General features: G+C 40.4%; 1 long non-coding RNA gene across 2 annotated transcripts; it reads left to right on the top strand.

The window, feature by feature from the left end:
• The first annotated feature begins 1041 nt into the window (after positions 1-1041).
• On the top strand, positions 1042-16906 carry LOC112646430 (uncharacterized). 2 transcript variants are annotated; one of them, XR_004815987.2, is made up of 9 exons: positions 1042-1099; positions 3088-3206; positions 3715-3896; positions 4842-4917; positions 5011-5577; positions 13147-13406; positions 14434-14596; positions 14732-14873; positions 16418-16906. It is a non-coding gene; the product is annotated as an uncharacterized LOC112646430 (long non-coding RNA). The 2 variants fall into 2 exon arrangements; XR_003127641.3 differs by having other exon boundaries at positions 1062-1147.
• Positions 16907-18539: the final 1633 nt, after the last annotated feature.

Here is an 18539-nt window from a genome sequence, read left to right as displayed (position 1 = left end):
TTTATTTGAGGGAGGGGCAGAAGGAGAGAATCCTCAAGCAGACTCCCGTTTAGTAGGAGTCTAGTCATGGGGCTCCATCTCACCACCCTGAGATCACCGCCTGAGCCCAAGCCAAGAGTCAGAAGCTTAACGACTGCACCAACCCAGGCGCCCCTCTTTTGGCCCATCTTCTAATAACCTAGAGCATTAACTAAAAGCAGTACTTACTGTGTAGCTCTTATGTTATAAGCTTTGACTGTATCAGGGGTACTGTATATATATATTATCTCACTAATCCACATAACAGCCACCGGAAGTAAGCATGAAAATCCCATGGGAACCCTGGGTGGCGCAGCGGTTTGGCGCCTGCCTTTGGCCCAGGGCGCGATCCTGGAGACCCGGGATCGAATCCCACGTCGGGCTCCCGGTGCATGGAGCCTGCTTCTCCCTCTGCCTGTGTCTATGCCTCTCTCTCTCTCTGTGTGACTATCATAAATAAATAAAAAAATAAAAAAATAAAAAAAATAAAAAAAAGAAAATCCCTACCGTAAGGATGAAGACACAGCAACCACAACTCTGAGACAAGTGTGGAACAAGAAGGGGATTGTATTTCAGTCCAGATGCACATGTTTTTCCCCACCCGTCAGTTCCTTACCCATGCCAAGTTCAGATCACACTGATTGAAACTGGTACCATGAATGGTAGTTATGTTCTTGGCTACATTACCTTATTTTATAGCTGAAATCATGGGGAATCTGTTTGAAATCTACATGGGCTCCATCATCTCCATCTGATCAGGGAACTCAAAACTCTGAGGCTCTCCTGGCTCATGTGAGGACAGGGCGACCAGAGGAGGGGCTGCAGAGGTGTCCATGCTGGAGAGCACTCTGCCTTCCCGGAGAGACAGGTGGAAGGGCTTGCACCAGCAGCCCTGGGGTGGGCCCGGGAGGGCCAGGAGGACTAGGGCTGTGAGCGTGCTGGTCTTCTGTGACAGAGCATCCTCAACCCAACAGAGTCATGGATGAGCAGGGTCAGCAGGTGATGTCATAATCTCCTAGAAGGCGGGGTGTTCAGAAGTTAGAAACAGACTCTTGTGTAGCTGTGCATGCCTTTGTATGAGGTACTCTGACATCTTAATTTGAATGAAAAATACCATTACTTTTTTCCGGTATGCTTTTGATTGTTCTGGTTGTTTGTTTCGTTCTGAAAAACTGCTACTTTTTCTGCCTGGCAACTCCTCTTAGTCTTCCTTGACCCCCCCTCACAATCCTCCCTTTTTCGTTTTGTACATTGCTCTGTTGATGGGTTTATCACATCACATTAAATGTTTTTATTCGGTGGATTCATCTGCTGGTGTCTCCGGACTCTAAAGCTGTTTGAGGGCAGGGTCGTCGCCTGATTAATCTCTCTGTTCCCTGGATCAATCCCTGTAGGTCTAGAGCCAATACTCTTTGATTTGAATTGAATTAAACAAATGGTAAACGAATATTTGCAATTTTACCACGTGAATACAAAATGGGGTTAATTAGTTGAAGATTCTAGAGAAAGATTTGATGAGAAATCAAGTGCTGTTTCCCTTCCCTCTGATTTCCTGGTTTGTGATGAAGGATGTAAAGCTGTCGGGGTTTTATGAATCTTGCCACTAGCCAGAAAACCTTTCAAATATGATTCAATTTCATGCAGACAGAGACTCAGAGCAACTTGGCAGTTAACAGCTAATGGCTTTTAAGGGTTTAAGTCAGCCCTAAACATTATTCCAATGAGTTTTTGTGGTTTAATTACCTTAAAACATTAAGTAGTCAAAGAGTCCATCAATATAGAGACATTTAGAGATATCAAATGTGCACTGCTCACAAACACCGCCTTGAAGGTGTCTAATACAGAATCTTATTTTGCCCAAAAATGCATGTAAAAATAGTTTAAGTTTACCTATTTGAGCCTAATGATGTGTGCCGTCATTACGCTAGGAGAAATGTGAATTCAAAGTGATTCTCTAAACAGCAAGGAAGAGCTTCACATCGCAAGGGACGGAGCCAGGTCTTCCCCACCCTGTTCTTACCCAGGTCCTGTTAACTTTAAGCAGTATGTATACTTAGTGGCTATGATCCCAGGCTTTGGATTTCACCAGTTCTGGGTTCAAATTTCACGCCTGCAACTTGTAGGGAAGTAACAGGACAACAAGCCTCAGGGAGCATAATAACAATAAGTATTCAGCTAAATTTTTATGAGGTTGTCATGAGACGACGCACGTAGAGCTAATCATAGTAACCGTTAATATGCGCTAAACATCCTTTTATTTTGAAAGAACTATTCTCATGGCTTATGGAAGAGAGAAAAAAATGAGTTTGAAGGGTCAGTATCCAACTTTAAGGCTGTAAAAAAGGGCCTAATATCTTCATTGTGGTTTTCCTTATTTGGCATTTAATTAAAGAAACCAAAGGTTGTCACTTATTTTATGCACGATTCCAGGTATTTTCTTCTGCAAAACTCATTTTTATCCTTGGACTCACAATAACTTCATTACTCTTTTCAAGTCAAATCACATCCCAATCTCGACAATTCAAATTGGCCTAAGATCCCGCACTAACCAAATGTTAATATTTATGAGTAATGCATTTTGGGTTCAGAGATAGGGAGAGAAACCTTCTGGGAGGCAGAAATGAGTTATTGGCCTGCTATAGAATGTGTCACTTGGAAAGAGCTGCATTGAGGGAGAGATGATTCAAATGCACAATTTCAAGGGGGCAATGCAATCTAGTTTACTAATCTCTCATTGTACTAAGGTGAGGCTATTGTGAACACTACTGCTCATTAGCATCTCCATCCCACAGAATAATCCACATAACGGGTGCCAGTTTTATTCTCATTATTAAGCAATTCCCATATTTGCATTTTTTTCATTAAGCCATCATTTAAAAAATTACGAGTAGCCCAGGGTAAAGGCAGATCATTTGAACCACGTAATCATGAGCATCCTATGTCAGACCATGGCGGTTTATTTTTAAATTTGAAAGTCTCTAAGTAATTCACGTGCACATCTCATGATCTCCGGGGTCACAGGTCTCTCTTCATTTCTTCGTCTTTCACATTCCGTTTTGCTCCCACAAGGCCAGCTGATCTCTCTCCTATGATGGGCCTGTGTGGAGCCTGCACCTGAAATCTGTTGCTCCGTTCTGATCTCACGAACCGCAAAAGGTTTTGCCTGGCCGCCTGGGTGGCTCCGACAGGTGGGTATCTGCCTTCAGTTCAGGTCATGATCCCCGGGTCCTGGGATCGAGCCCCATGTGGGGCTCCTTGCTCAGGGGGGAGTGTGCTTCTTCCTCTCCCTTTGCCCCTCGCCCCCTGCTTGTGTGCTGTCTCTCTCAAATAACTGAATAAAATCTTTAAAACATGTTTTTGCCTATTATATGCTTAGAAGAAATGGTAGATATATATATATATATATATATATTTTTTTTTTTTTTTTTAACATTAGGGAGATAACAGAGAAGTTGGGACAGGCTAATGGAGAGCTACAACTTAACATCAGTGACTTGAAGCTGGGCAAACCCAGTCTCCGAAAATCAGCATATAACACCTCCCCGCTCCGCCCCAGGAAGGGAAACTTCCAAGTGTTAGCTCAGAGATTTCAATTAGATTACAACAGGGGATCTGAACTGACGCTCAGCTGTGGGAAAGAGTAGCTTAACAAAGGAAAGAAGACGATGTATAAGCTTTTCTACTTCTTTACTTCAGGCCTCCTTAGCTTGAATCTGGTATTAGTCCCATCAGCCAACGCCCTGGTACGAGAAAAATGATAATCCTAAACACCAACAGCTTCAGTTCCCAGTATCTGGCTGCATCTAGATGGTCCTCTGAGCGTCGGGAGAGAGGAAGCTGCATGTGAGAGACACAAGACGGGTGTGAGGACCGAGGACGTAGGTCACATGAAATGCACGTGTAAATTATATTGTGAATATAGATCTAAGGTGCCATTCGATTAACAGAATAATGGTTCACTGTGAATCACCAACGTATTTATTAGCTTTTAATTGCCCTAATAATCATGATAGTAGAAAGTACTAGGATAATTATAAATTTGTCTGTATTGTGCTGCGGTTGGATAGGGATGGGTTTGGAATCGGCCAGACCCAATTAACCCCGTGGTCTCGTTCTGAGAGCTGCACGGCATTGGACAGTCAATGTACTTTATCTCATTTCCAGGTTTAAGAGTCAGAGATGATGTATCTAAAGCACGTAGCATGGTGCCTGGCACACAGATACTCAGCATCCCAGTCCTTACCCTAAGACATTTCCATCATACAAAGAGAGAGTGAGTTTCTTTAGAAATAAAACCGAGTTGGTACCCCTCCAAAGGGGCTCGAGGCAAGGGGGCGGTGAAGCCCAGAGAGTACATAGATGGACCCGGGTCTCCATCCTGGCTGGTTAAGTGAGGTCTGGCAGGGGCTGTGATGAGACCCGAGACAGACCTTGGCCTTCAGGGCTGTTTTAGTCGCTGTTTCACAGGGTAGCCCAGGAGGACATTTCCACTCGGAGGCACCTTGTTTCACGCAAGCTCACCATTAAACTCCCTTAAAAGCTGATACTCCCTGCCAGCATCACTAGCTTCTGCCAGAAGAGGGTTAGAAATCAAATTTCCCCATCGGTTGTATCAGAGAAGAAGCTATTGAACAATTCCTTAAGTCCCTGGCCAAATTTGTCCTTGAAGGGACTCGAGGTTTTTATAGGTAAGTTGCGGAATCTCTCTAAGTATCAGTTCCCTCATTAGTAATAAATAGGGTGCTGACAATGAAACCTGATACACAGGGATGCTGTGTGCCATTTGGTTCTATCCCCGCTCGGGTGGGGGTGTTTGTTTGTAGGGAAGATGCCTCAGCTGCTCCAGCCCCGGTAGCAGGATCTCACCCGTGACAGGGTAAAACTGAAATGATAGCCAAGGTACGACCGTTTTTCTCATCTTGCTTCCACTTTCACTATGTTCTGGATCATGGTCCCCAAGTAAAATCAAACTCTCTCCCCTCCTCCTAATAGGCCAGTGCCTTCAAACTGCTGTCACATTAGGTGTTGTTAATAACCACACCTCCAAACTCCCGAAGAAGACGTTAAATGGTTCCATCCAAAACCACCATCACCATCATCGTCATTTGTCGAACATTCTCTATATGGCAGTTGCTGAGTTCTGAATGTTTGTGTTTCCCCCCAAAGTCTCATATGTTGAAATTTTAATCCAATTAAAATTTCATCGTCACCCAAGGTGACGGTATTTGGAGATGAGGCCTTTGGGCAGTGATTAAGTTATGAAGGTGGAGCCCTCCTGTCTGGGATTTGCGCTCTTATTAGGGAGATCCCACAGAGATTCCTACCACTTCGACCATGTGAGGACCCAATGAGAAGTAGGCAATCCGTCATCCAGGAGAGGGCCTTCATCAGAACCTGATAATGCTGGTGGCTCCATCTCAATCTTCAGCCTCCAAAACTATGAGGAATACATCTCTGCTGTTTATGAGCTTTGTTTCAGCAGCCCAAGCAGAATCAGACAGCCTCATTGAGCTGTGGTACGGTCATTGTCTCATTGGATCCCCAAAACTACTTTACAAGGTAAGGGTTATTATTATTCCCATTTTATAGATGGGGAAGATAAGGCTGATTTTGATGAATAATAGGCCCCAAGTTTTAGAGAGCTCGTCGAGGCTGGAGTCGGAGCCATGTTTTCTGGTTGTGATGCCCATTTACATCTCTTCAGATGTTACATCTAAGGTTGAGCAACTAAAAATAAGTGACTTAAAATCACGAGGGTATTTTCGTACCACGTAACTTGGTCATTGGTCAGCCATCACTTCAGTGTGACAATGATGAGGTTATTTGTTCATTTTTTTTTTAACATAAAATGTCTTTATCTTTGAGAAAATATCCTATTCTTATTAGAACCAGCATTGTAGCAAGTGTCAACATATCTGCTCATAAGTATCTGTAGATAATATGTTCCTGGATTGTTTTAATTTATAGCAGGGCGGGAAGAGTATTATGCACATCAGTCTTATAAATCATGTGACATAAATAACAGCTGCATTTAGTGCCAAAGCAATTTCTTCTGAAGTAATCATTCATTTTTTAGTGGGAACTGGAAATTTGCATGCAGCATTGTCTCCCTACATCATTTGGGTGAGGCTCCTTTACTCAATTGTCTGGATGTTTAATACTTGACAATTAGTTTTTATTTGAGAATTGTCAAGATCTACTAACACTTTTTTTATTTTTGCCTGGGTAAGGAACAAGACTGTGTTTATGGTAACGGTGATACCAGCGCCTGTTTTGCTGTCAGCCTTGGCGGGATGATGCAGAACCGGTGTAAGGAATCTGTAGTGCCTGGTGCTGTGCTCTGCTCTCTCATGTGTTAACTCGTTGTCAAATAATTTGGAAAAAAAACTACTATATGCTGGGTCTGGTACTGTATCCTGGGTACACAATGGTGAATACAACAGAAACCCATAGACCTAAACACCAATTTCAAGAATGTTTTTGTCCAGGGTAAGAGGCAGACAACAAAAATGAGAAAAACTATGGATTTCAATAAGTTCCATTAAAAAGTAGAGATTGTGAAAGAGAATTGCTTAATGAACAGGGACTGTGAGGACTTAATTTTTATCAGGGCTCTGAAGACTACTTCTGCTACTTCTACTAAGAGCCATCTTGGCCAGGAGAGGGCAAGGGAGTGTTCCAGGAAGAGAGAAGAGAACGTGTTATTCTCTAGAGCTGGAAACAACTGGATGTTTCGAGGGACTGAGGGAAGGCCTGTATAGATTGGACGTAGTGAGCAAAGATGAGCTGTAGCTCAGGGTGAGGTCACAGAAATTGATGGAAAACAATGACATTTCACAAAGTTAAGAAGTGTTCTCTGGGCTACTAAGCTAATTAATGGTCGTTTGAACCCAGGTTTCTATGACTTCAAATCCCAGCTTATGCTCTGTGGGTCCCTAGAGTTGAACCATTCAATACAATGATGACAATTAGTAATAATAATCATAATCACAGTAGCTAACTGGATTTGGTGCTTCTATGTCAAGCATTCTTCTTCTTTTTTTAGGATTTTATTTATTTATTCATGAGAGACACACAGAGAGAGCAAGCACTCTTCTAATCACTTTTTATGCACTAAAGAACTTAATCCTCGTGTGAAACCTATGTGGTATTTCATTCTTTGTGTGAAACTTAACCTACTCCCCGTGATGCGTGTGTGTAGAGGTTACACAACTCGTCGGTATCACACAGCTAGGAAAGGAGGGACTTGAATTTGAATCAAGGGTTCTATGACACTTTAGAGATTGGACTTGCAGTCCTCATCTTAACAACAGATTACAATATTATTATTATCATTATTATTATTATTATTATTATTATTATTATTCTATTTACCAAAGCCCTGTGAGACTAGCAGTTTCTTTTACTTGAACTGTTTGAGAGAAAGTTGTTGCCACAACCCCTGAAAACCTTAGCAAAAATATCTACAACCTAGACACTCTCTTGCCTTACCACGATGGAGCCATCAATATCAGAAAAATAAAATTGATTCCGATTTTCTAATTCAAGACTTCATCAGAACTGTTCAAGTTTAACTTATTGCTCCAATAATGTTTTTTTTTTAGCAAAGGGATCCAGTCCAGGATCATATGTTGCGTTTAGTCGTATCGCAAGGTCATGTTTGCTTTGTCTCCTTCATCTCCAGAATTCCTCATTCTTGGCATGACTTTCATGACCTTGTCACTTTTGAAGATAATAGGTCAATTGTTTTACATAATCTCTCTCAACTTGGGCTTATCTATATTTCCTTATGATTAGATTCATATTATACAAAGCTTTGGGCAGGAATGTGATGGAAATATTGTTGTATTCTTGTCATTGACTCCTGTCAGGTGATCTACAGATGCATTATGTCCCAATTTTGAAGATAGTAATGTTGATCACTTGATCAAAGTGGTGTCTCTGAGTCTCTTCATGCTGTTTGTGCTCCAACAGCCTGGGTGGGCTTCAGCTGCCACTCACAAGACCCCGGCACAAACTCCTCCCTTACCTATTTGAGCTTTGACTTCCTGTGCCTGGCCACTCATTCCCCCCATGGTTGTGTCCTAATCATCTCCAAATGGGTATCACTTGCACCCGTGCAGCTTCTGATCCTCCTAAACTTACACAATCCCATTTAATGGCTGTTGGACAGAATTATAGAGTAAGGAAGAAGAAAGGAAGGGAGGAAGGAAAGAAGGCTATATGATAACTTCTAATTAAAAATAAAAGACAGAGAAACCAGCTCCTTTCATTTAATAAAAGTGCTCAAAGTGACGCTAGCTGAAATAACGTTGAACACATTGTTCTTTCTCATTACACGTCACAGAAATTATTGCCCATGTCCAAAGAACAACCAAACAAAAAAAGTATTATTCATCTGAATTTACTTCTTTCAACAAAACACAATTAGGATACACTCCACATAGAGTCCAATAGCCATTATTTGCAAGAGGTCCAACATTCTACATGCACTGATACATGTATTATATACACGTATTATACATATCATGGATTTTAGGGTGCTATGATCCCTTAGTCCGCCTTGCTCTATCTGCTGTTCAGCTTTTTAATCACTGGTCTCAGGAACTTAGGTGTTTTTCTAGTGGGAAGAAGCTGGGTCATTAATCATTATGTATCTAGGTTCTTCTTTCAACTCCATTCTGGACAATATAAATGTGAAACTGGAGAATGCAATTCTGCTTTTCCTCACTTTTAGGCCATGATACTCTTCACATCTGCCTCGAAGCTCCCTATCCATAAAGGCAACAGCATAGTAATTTTGAGAACACGTTTTGGGGTCAAGTCCAAGATCTACTACTTGCAACTTGACTTTGACCACATGACTTATTTACATGAGCTTCAGAATCTTTACCTCTAAAATAAGCACTATTTGTGATATTGTAAGGACCAGGTGCAGTATTTTAGGTAAAACAAACAAACAAACAAAAAAATGTTTTTGTATGGGAGAAGAAAGTGGTGCAATATTATCAACCCTGGACCAAGATTATGAATTCTTAAACCGCTTAACAAAAAAATACCAAGTTTGCTCCCCAAAATGAAACAAAACGAAACAAAATAAAACAAAACAAAACCAATTTGGCTCATGGATTAGAAAACATAGGCTTAAATGTATCGGATGGTTTTTCATACCTGACAGCTACGCTCCTTTGCAATTCGTTAATTTCTCTCTCATAACAAAATTTGTGTTTTATTTATGAATCATGGATGTCATGCCCACTGGGCTGCAATCTTAAGGGCAGCAATCAGGTTTTGTTGCTATATCCTCAGCACTTAGCAAAGTTACTTGTAACATAAAAGATGCTTGATGTATATGAGTACTGAAAGATGGAGGGTAGTAGAATTGTGGAAATTTTAGATGAATGGATTTAAGGATAAAAGAATAAATTCATGAAAAGATAAGTGGACAAGAGAATAAATAATTATAACAAAGTGTGGATAAAAAATTTGGTATTTATCAAACATCCATTATGTGCCGAACAACCAAGTGGCTATTTTACTTATATATCATCAATACCTCATTAGGTTATTGTGTCATAGAAGAGGAAAGCAAAACTTAAGAAAATGAAAAACAAAACACCAAAAGCATAGTTCATGCTTTTGACTTTACCAAAAGAACTCTAAAAGAAAATAGTTATTTCTGTTTCAATACGACATGTAATAGACTCTATCTATTTAACATGACAGAAATATTTGCTATTTATCCAGGAGATTGGATTGCACAATTATTAAGAAAACCGAGCATAGTCTAAGTTGTTAAGGCAGATAAACTGCACAATCCATTAGAGAAAAATAAAACAAAAGATTTGGTGAGCATTTCTAAATATAAACAAGCCTATGGTTTTCTCTGCAGGAGACACAATTTTATTTATTTTCTATTTCTGGATTCGATCCAGTAGTGTCAGAGATGAAGAATTAAACCTATACAATATCTTTGAAGGATAACTCTGAGAGATTATGTGGGCAAAGAATTTATAGGCTCGTACAGATCACCACTACAACATTATTTATAGTTTCTTGGTAAAAGCTCGTGTCTGTGAATGGGAAGATGGTAACTAAAATGTGAGGAAATGGAGCTTACAATAGAAGTGTGGTTAAAGGAATCCTGAAATGGGAAGCACGTGTCTAGTGGCCATTTATAGAGTAAATGTGGAATAAGAATACTTCCTAGAATCTATATCTGAATCTGAATCTAGAATGTAGCTCTAAGTACTTGGGAGGAAAAGTCAAAGAGGTCTGTTGCCTGCCCTCCAGTGTCTCCTGGTCTGTAGGGGTGACGATATTGGGGGAATATATAGTTTCAGAGATCTGATAAATGTTTGTGTCGCAGAGTGAAAGAAGCACTGAGAATATGGGCTGAAGGAGTTTGTGATGTTCTCTAAAATAGGTGGTTTTTTTTTTTTTTTTTTTTTTTTTGTTCATGAAACATGAGCAGAGCTCTGCCAAATCGACAAGGTGAGGCTCATAATTTCTCAGCCTACAAGGTGAAACCACATCAAGATGGACAAATACACACTTGGGACTTGAAATGACTCCTTATGACTTTATTTATTTTTTCCCCTTTTTTTTCCCTTATGACTTTAAAGGCTGCATATGGCTCTGATGTCCACATAGAAAGGTTCGTTGTGGAGTGTGGCAGCTGAGGCTGAGAACCTGTGGCCAGGCCATGAACCAAAGAGGAAAGTGCATGGAAGCACATGTTTATCTTTATTTGCTGTCATTTTGGGGCCCCTTCAAATTACATATATAAAATTATATATGTTAGTATAGTATATATATAAAATATATAATAATATATATAATTATACACAAAAGAAAACAATTTCTTTTATGAGAGAAAAGTTAACAAAGTGCTTTCATATACTAAGGAGCGTAGCTGTCAGGTATGATAAGCATTTGAGACATTCAAGTCTGTGCTTTCTAGTTTGTTAGTTATTTTATTATACACTTTATTATTGTTAGTTATAAAATTTATTATATAATTAATTATTATATAATGTATAACTGTTAGTTATTTTTATTATATAATTTATTATATATTAAATATACTATATATTTAGATATAATTTCCAAATATATACACATCTATTCACATATGTACTCAATGCATATATACATATGTTTGTATATATGTATTTTTAAAGATTTATTTATTGTATTTATTTTTTATTTATTTTTAAATATTTTATTTATTTATTCATGAGAGACACAGAGAGAGAGAGAGGCAGAGACATAGGCAGAGGGAGAAGCAAAGAGATTTATTTATTTTAAAGACAAAGAGCATGTGTGAGCAGGGGAGGGGCGGAGGGAGAGGGAGAGAGAGAGAATCTCAAGCAGACACCCTGCTGAGTGTGCAGGCCAACATGGGGCTGAGATCATGACCTGAGCTGAAATCAAGAGTCGGACACTCAACCAACTGAGCCATGTAGGCGCCCTTATATATTTTCTTTTTTTTCTATATATTTTCAAAGTATAAGTTGTGAGCTACGGTTTTATCAATTAGTACAAAGGATAGATCATTTTTTAAAGACATTTTTATTTACTTAAGTGATCTTTGCATCCAAAGTAGGATTCGAACTCACAACCCTGGGATCAAGAGTTGCACTGAGCCAGCCGGTTGCCCCGCATAAGAAGAATCTTGATCCTCCTTTCATTTTGCAATTTTTGTTCTTTTCTCTTATAGGAATAGTCACATTTTGAGTGATCATATTCCTTCTTGTTTCATTTTGTGTAGTATGCAAAACTTGAATGAATGATGAAAAGATCTTCTTGTGCCCTTCCTTATTATTTTGAGTCCTGATGAGGCATGATCTTACTCGGATTAGGAAAATCACAACATCTCAGTGAATGGCCTGATAAGGAGTGCGGTCAGTATCCACTTTCGCCACCTCCATGTCATGCCAGGCTTCTTGAAACCAGTTGTGTTCTGCTGCCTAATTAGTGCCCAAAAAGAGTCTTTTCTAAGGACTTTAATGGTACCATTTAGCTTTTGTGTGGTGTGTGCCATGAGAATGTACTTTTTGGACCATAATTTCCCAACTTACATCATTATTCCTAGAAATGGGACTGCTGAGTCCTATTCCTAGACATGGGACTCTGTCAGTGATTTCTGAAATGCCTATTGATATCTGAATTTTTTTGAAAGGTCCAAAATAAACAAATCAATAAAAATAGCATTGGATAGCAAAATATATGAATTGTCCTAATCCCTTTACTTATTATTGGATGAGAATGGGTATATCAAGCAACGCTTGATTCACCAAAATGCTGGCTCCGTCGCAATTACCGTTCCTCTTCTCTATGAGACTGCATTTCGTGTCACTCATATTTTGTATTTGAAAGGTATCTTTAGTTTTCCTAAGCAAGTTATTGGTTTTTTTTTTTTTTAATAAGATAATGCAGTTTGGTTTTTTTGAAAAGCGAAGACTCTAGACTCTCCGTTCCCTTTCTTCTGAAAGGCAATCATTTGTTGGAAACAGTAAGCCAAGAACAAAAGAATCCTAGTGGCATGATGAAAGCTTGGAGAATATTCTCAGAAACGTTCCCCAAATAAGATCTTTAGGAGCCGGTAAATTAAACTCCTGATACAGTGTCTCATTGGCCCTAACACACAGGGCCATCTGATTATTCCTCCTCATAAATGGCCAAATTAATCTCAATCCCTTTAAAAGGTATTATTCCTGTAGCACTCAAGAGCATGTGGTTAGTTTACTGTCACTCATGAAAAGTTCTGTTTATCTGGTAGTAACTGATAAAGACGGGGATTTCTCAAAGTCAATCACTCAAAATAAAGAACTTAAATCCATTTTAGCATACCTCTGGGAAGCAGATCTGCATTAACCTAGTCTAGGACTTCTCTGGCAATAATAGGGTTTAAGGGAGTGCACAGCCACTGGTGATTTTTGCAAGTGATACAATGAGGGGACAGAGACAATGAGGCGAACATAAAATGGGACCTGGGATTAAGGGATCTCCCACTCAGCCATGTGTAGAGTGTTGAAAATTAATGTGGTATTGTTTAGCAAGCAGCTGTCAAGTTATTGTAATTTGCAATTTTTTTTTTCTTCTTCTTCTTCTCCTTCACTGAAGGCATATTAGAAATGGCTTCATTTCTGAGAGGGATGACAAAGTTAATCCTATTTTGAGTTCCATTTGAAGAAAATGACACTTAAAGCTTGTTTTGCATTTATCAAATGAGCCAGTGAGTTCAACGTTTACTGAATGCCTTCGAATGGAAGACACCGTGTTAGATACCAGGGTTATAAAGATGAGCGGAGAACAGTCACTTCTGTCAAGATATTTAATGTCTGGTGGGAGTTACAGAGTAGAATTTGTGGTTTTCTGAATCTGTAAGTATATGAGTAGAGGTAAGCAAAGGGTGGGAGGGGATGCATAGGTGGACCTCATGGGTTGCCTGAAAGTCTACAGCCGGTGGCGTGAGGACAAGCCCAGAGGAGGCAGAGTGGTGCCCAGGCAGGGTCTTGGGTGGGGCATGGCTCTTCTGAGGTCTTTAACCTATCCGGAGATAATCTGTGCTCACAGAAGTAGCCCGTTGCCTTAGGATTATATAATAATGCATGTGAGAGACACTGCAATTACATGCACGTGGCCAGAGTGCCGTGTTTTATCCTCCAGCGTCTAGCAGCGTCTGGTATCTTGTGTGCACAAAGTAAAGGCTTGAATAAATGAATCAAAGAATGACAGCAATTCAGTCATTCCTGAACAAAAAAAGCTTTTGAGAACAGTCGTAGCGGCCCAACATGCACATCCAAAAGAAACAAAAGCACAAGGCTATCAGCGTGATACGAAATAGAAGTTCAGAAGCTAGGACAAGAACAGACGCTTGAGGACTTGGGGGTCGAGGGTGGGAAAGAGAAGTTGCTTGGGACATGGGCTACGGTAAGTGAAGGGATGCTTAGGGATAAGTCGTAAGAGGTGGTGGGTTTTGAGGGTGCAGGGCAGTTGGTGGGTTTCACAGTACGGAAGGGAAGTTGTTCAGATGAGCTGCAGAAATAACTAACTAACTAAACAATTTAATAGTTAACAAAAAGGACCTTCATCCCTTCGCATCCACTTTATGCCAAGGCACACCAGATGACGATTGCTTTAGATTTCTCTGAGCCCTTCCCAACATTGCTCTGCTGATAAAAACCTCCCAGTCATAAGGACTGCCCTGCACCCAAATAGAAATGCCATAAAGTTTATTTTGATAAATTGTACTCATCCCGTATCTGAGAGGTCTGCTACGGATGGAGCATATATCAGATGAGTACCTGGGTTCCCACTTGCGGGGGACTTCCTACCTGCCAGTTGGTCAGAAGCTCATCAGCCACTGCAGTCTTATTTTGATCCATTGCATCTTATTTTTTTCTGCAGCCGCAGGACTTGGCATCCAGACAGAAGTGTCATCACTTGGTAATGGATATACTTGAATCAGCCAAGCCACCCATTCAGCAGCAGGATATTTGACAGTCTTCCTGATTAAAGAAAAGAAGGTGCTTTACAAAAAAAGTTCCTCTCATTTTCATGAGTTTTCAAGGTTGGACTTCTGTTTTCTTATTTATTTATTTATTTATTTATTTATTTATTTATTTATATTTATTTATTTATTTATTTATTTTTGGACTTTTGTTTTCTATCTGGCAGCTGTTTGTTTCTAATTTTCCCGGTTTAGGTGAACCAACTGTAGGGGAAATAAGGAGAACGCAAAGATGTCATTCTGAGGCAGAAGGGCAATAACCGGGATTACAAACTCAGATCTACCACTTTTCAGATGACGAGGTTAATCAGCCAACTCTTCTGGGCTTCAGCTTTCGGTAAAATCCATCATTCACCTATACATTCATTCATTCAACAGGTATATACCGAAAACCTAGCACGCAGCCATCTGGGTGCTAAGAATACAATGGTGAGAAAACAATCCACAATTCTCAATGGATTGTAAGGGATGAAAACTCTCCCTTTCTTCCCTTCTAAGTCTTTTGACTGCTCTAATAAGTAAATTGGCCTAAGACAGACTAACAGGAGAGAAACAAATTTAATTCTGTATATATGGGAGCTCATAAAAATATGGAACTCAAAGAAGAGTGACCAGTGCAGGCAGCTTTAATACCTTTAGACAAAGAAACGATATGTTTGTGAAGAAGTGAGAAGACGGAAAGGTTTGGGCTGGGGGTGGCCAATTAGTGAAGCAGAAACAAGGTTTATTTATATGGCCTTCTTGTTCCTTAAATTCCCTGCTTTGGAGATGAGGGAGTCCGGGACAGGGAGGGTACGTTTCCCATGGGAGATTTATTTTTGCTTTCTAGGGTTCAAAGGAGGCTCAGAGTGTGTTTCTTGCATTGGCTGTTTCTTAAGTAACCCTAAGTCAAAATAATCAATATGCCCGAATGGCCTATTTGGGGCTGGCGTATCCTCCCCCTCAGGATCCTGAAGCTTAATATGCATCATGTTGACTTGAAAGGTTCCCATAACATATACCGGGGACTTTTTTAATCTGTTCAGAAAGATGCCCGTGCAAAACGACACTTGAATTGAGATCTAAAATCTGAGGATACGTTAACCAGGAGAAAAGGAGCAGAAAAGAGTTTTCAAGGCAGAGGAAACAGTACTTGCAAAAGCCCTGTGGTTGGGACTGGCTGTGGAAGTTTGAGGAAAGGCGAGTGCGAATCTAACACCCGAGCAGAGAAACGATGGGGCTTTATCAGGGCTCCTCCATCTTTCCTGTGCACATAAAATACATCTGGGGGTTTTCTTTTCTTTTCTTTTCTTTTCTTTTCTTTTCTTTTCTTTTCTTTTCTTTTCTTTTCTTTTCTTTTCTTTCTTTTCTTTTCTTTTTTCCTCTTCTTTTCTTTCTTTTCTTTTCTTTTTCTTTCTTTCTTTTCTTTTCTTTTCTTTTCTTTCTTCTTTGTTCTTTTGTTTTTCTTTTCTTTTCTTTTCTTTCTTTCTTTTCTTTCTTTCTTTTCTTTTCTTTCTTCTTTTCCTTTCTTTTTTTCTTTCTTTTCTTTCTTTTCTTTTTTCTTTTTTCTTTTCTTCTTTTTTCTTTTCTTTCTCTTTTCTTTTCTTTTCCTTTCTTTCTTTTTCTTTTTTCTTCTCTTTCTTTTCTTTTTTCTTTTTTTTCTTTTCTTCTTTTTCTTTTCTTTCTTCTTTTCTTTTCTTTTCTTTGCTTTTTTCTTTCTTTTCTTTTCTTTTTCTTTTATTTATTTTTTGGGGGGTTTCTTTTCTTTTTTTGCTTTTTGTTTTTTTTGTTTGTTTTGTTTTTTTGTTTTGTTTTTGTTTTTTTGGATTTTCTTTTTTTAATTTTTTTAATTTTTTAATTTTTATTTTTTATTTTATTTTTTTTATTTTCTTTTAAATGCAGGTTCTGGTTTGGCAGGTTTGAGGTGGAGCCTGAGAACAGCAGCTCCTCCAGAGGGCCCTCCGAGCCGGTGGTGTTCCTGGTCCAAAGACCACCCTCTGCATAACAAGTGCTGGATGGAGAGTGATTTCCCCCGGGACCAACCAGGGGATTGGGTTCTTTTAGAAGTACCCAGAAAAGGCAGGGATGGGATGTTGGGCCTGCCACAGCTGCAGCCTCGCCTTCTCCTACTCTTGCTCTTTCCTCCTCCCCCCTGCCCTGTTTTAGCTTCCACCTAGCAGAGACAGAGAGGGGAGCATTTGCCCCACTACAGAGAGCCTTCCCACCCAGGGCTCTGCAGCGAGGGTCCTCTGACTGCAGTTTCACAGTGACGGTTTGACCAATCTCTGTCGCGGGAGCAAGTTACTGACCCATCTTAGGTCCTACGTGCACCCTGGCCAGGTGTAGCCTGATTTACCTCCATGTGCAGTTATCAAGATATCAACACTGAATAAAGAGCAATTGTGAGCTTATCAGTGAGTCGGTCGATGTCTCCTAATAATATCAAAACAATAGATGAAATTTAAAGCTGTAGTTCAGGATTTATTAGGGCTTAGGCAAGAAACAGAAAGAGATGTCATTTTACCCTCTAATAATTCTATTTATTTATGCACTAACACGAGTAAGCAATCGTTATTTAGGAAAGAAACCAAGAAAATGACAAATTAAATACTACTACTAGCAACCTCTCAAGATGTATGTTGGAACTAAATGAGCAGAATTCTATTTTGAGTTGCTCTAATTCTATAGACAATTCCTGTGGATGTTCAGAATAGAGTCAGTAAAGGTCAACAACATTACATGTGATCCAGGACCTTATCACAAGCTCCTCCAGCATGTGGAGAATTATTATGAGACCAGGGGCTCTTTCTTCTCCTAACGGCAGGTCCCTGTCAATAGAGAGACAACGGCGGTTGAAATGGAAGAACCCAACGTAAGAATGCTATGTCTAGGTCCCTGGGATATGGTTATTGAAACAACAACAACAACAACAAAACACTGTAAAAAGATGCAAGGTCGACTTGCACTCCCGTGACCCTGGGCGTACCGTCGGTTCATTTATGACACGTGTCGTGACATGCCCTTGATTTCAAGACTTTCAGTCTACAGGGGAGGACGGTAATGATTACAGACAGTTTCTAGAAGAAGAGGGATTTGAATAAGAGGCAGAACTATAATAAGGAAGAGTCTCATCGGGAGATGGAGAACTGAAACCTGCTTGCCTCCATCCGAGAGACCTTCACAGAAGTTCAAGCCTTTCAGCTGAGGCTTGCACACTTAATCAGGGGGCAGATTTCAGGCTGCAGGAGACCGAAGACGGAGCAGAGAGTCCTTTACGATTTTTCCCATTCCCTCTACACACTGTCCGAGTAGGTCGGAAGGGCAGGTGGATACGGTGCGTGAATGTAGGGGGGGAGCTGGGGCAAGAAGCAGGGCTGGGGATGCATCGTGATGAAAGGAGATTGGCCTGAGTAGGGAGGGAGACAGACGCCGCACACACATCTCTCTGCGCTTCAGGTTTCCACCTGTTAGAGCAGCATGAGGATGCATATGTCTTTTCTCATTTAATAGACAGAACAACCTCAGGAGGTAAGTGCCTGGAACACTGTCAGCACTTAATTAATCTCGGTTGTGTAGGGGAGGAAGAAGAATCTTCCCTTTACCCTTCCAGATTCTTGGCTGAGGCTTCCCCATAATACAAGATGGATATAGGTGGGAAGTTTATCCACGTGCATATATCCTGTGTGCCTGGCGGCCCAGGCCTCCACCTACAGACAGGAGAGGACCATGTGGGACGGGGAAGGGACGGAGATGGGACAGGGAAGCCGGCTAGGGAGGTTCTCAGGCCGAGCACAGGAACCAGAGCCAGGCAGCCTGGAGTCCTGGCCCTCCCTGCAGCGGAGAGCAGGTTCTAGAGACCTGGTGCTCTTCCTCTCCTTTATCCGGGGAGGGAGCCTCTTACCCACAGAGATTTCCCTTATAAAGTAAATGTCTCTCTACAAAAGGAGAGCTTTCACTTTCGTTTCTCGAGCTTTCCCTGGTACCTGCCTCTTCCTAAAAATAAGCAGCTTAAAATAATCATTAT

The sequence above is a fragment of the Canis lupus genome, chromosome 5 (genome assembly GCF_003254725.2).
Source record: "Canis lupus dingo isolate Sandy chromosome 5, ASM325472v2, whole genome shotgun sequence".
Classification (NCBI taxonomy): Eukaryota; Metazoa; Chordata; class Mammalia; order Carnivora; family Canidae; genus Canis; species Canis lupus.
The sequence above is the reverse complement of the archived record's forward strand: the minus strand, read 5'-3'. Positions and strand labels throughout refer to the sequence as shown.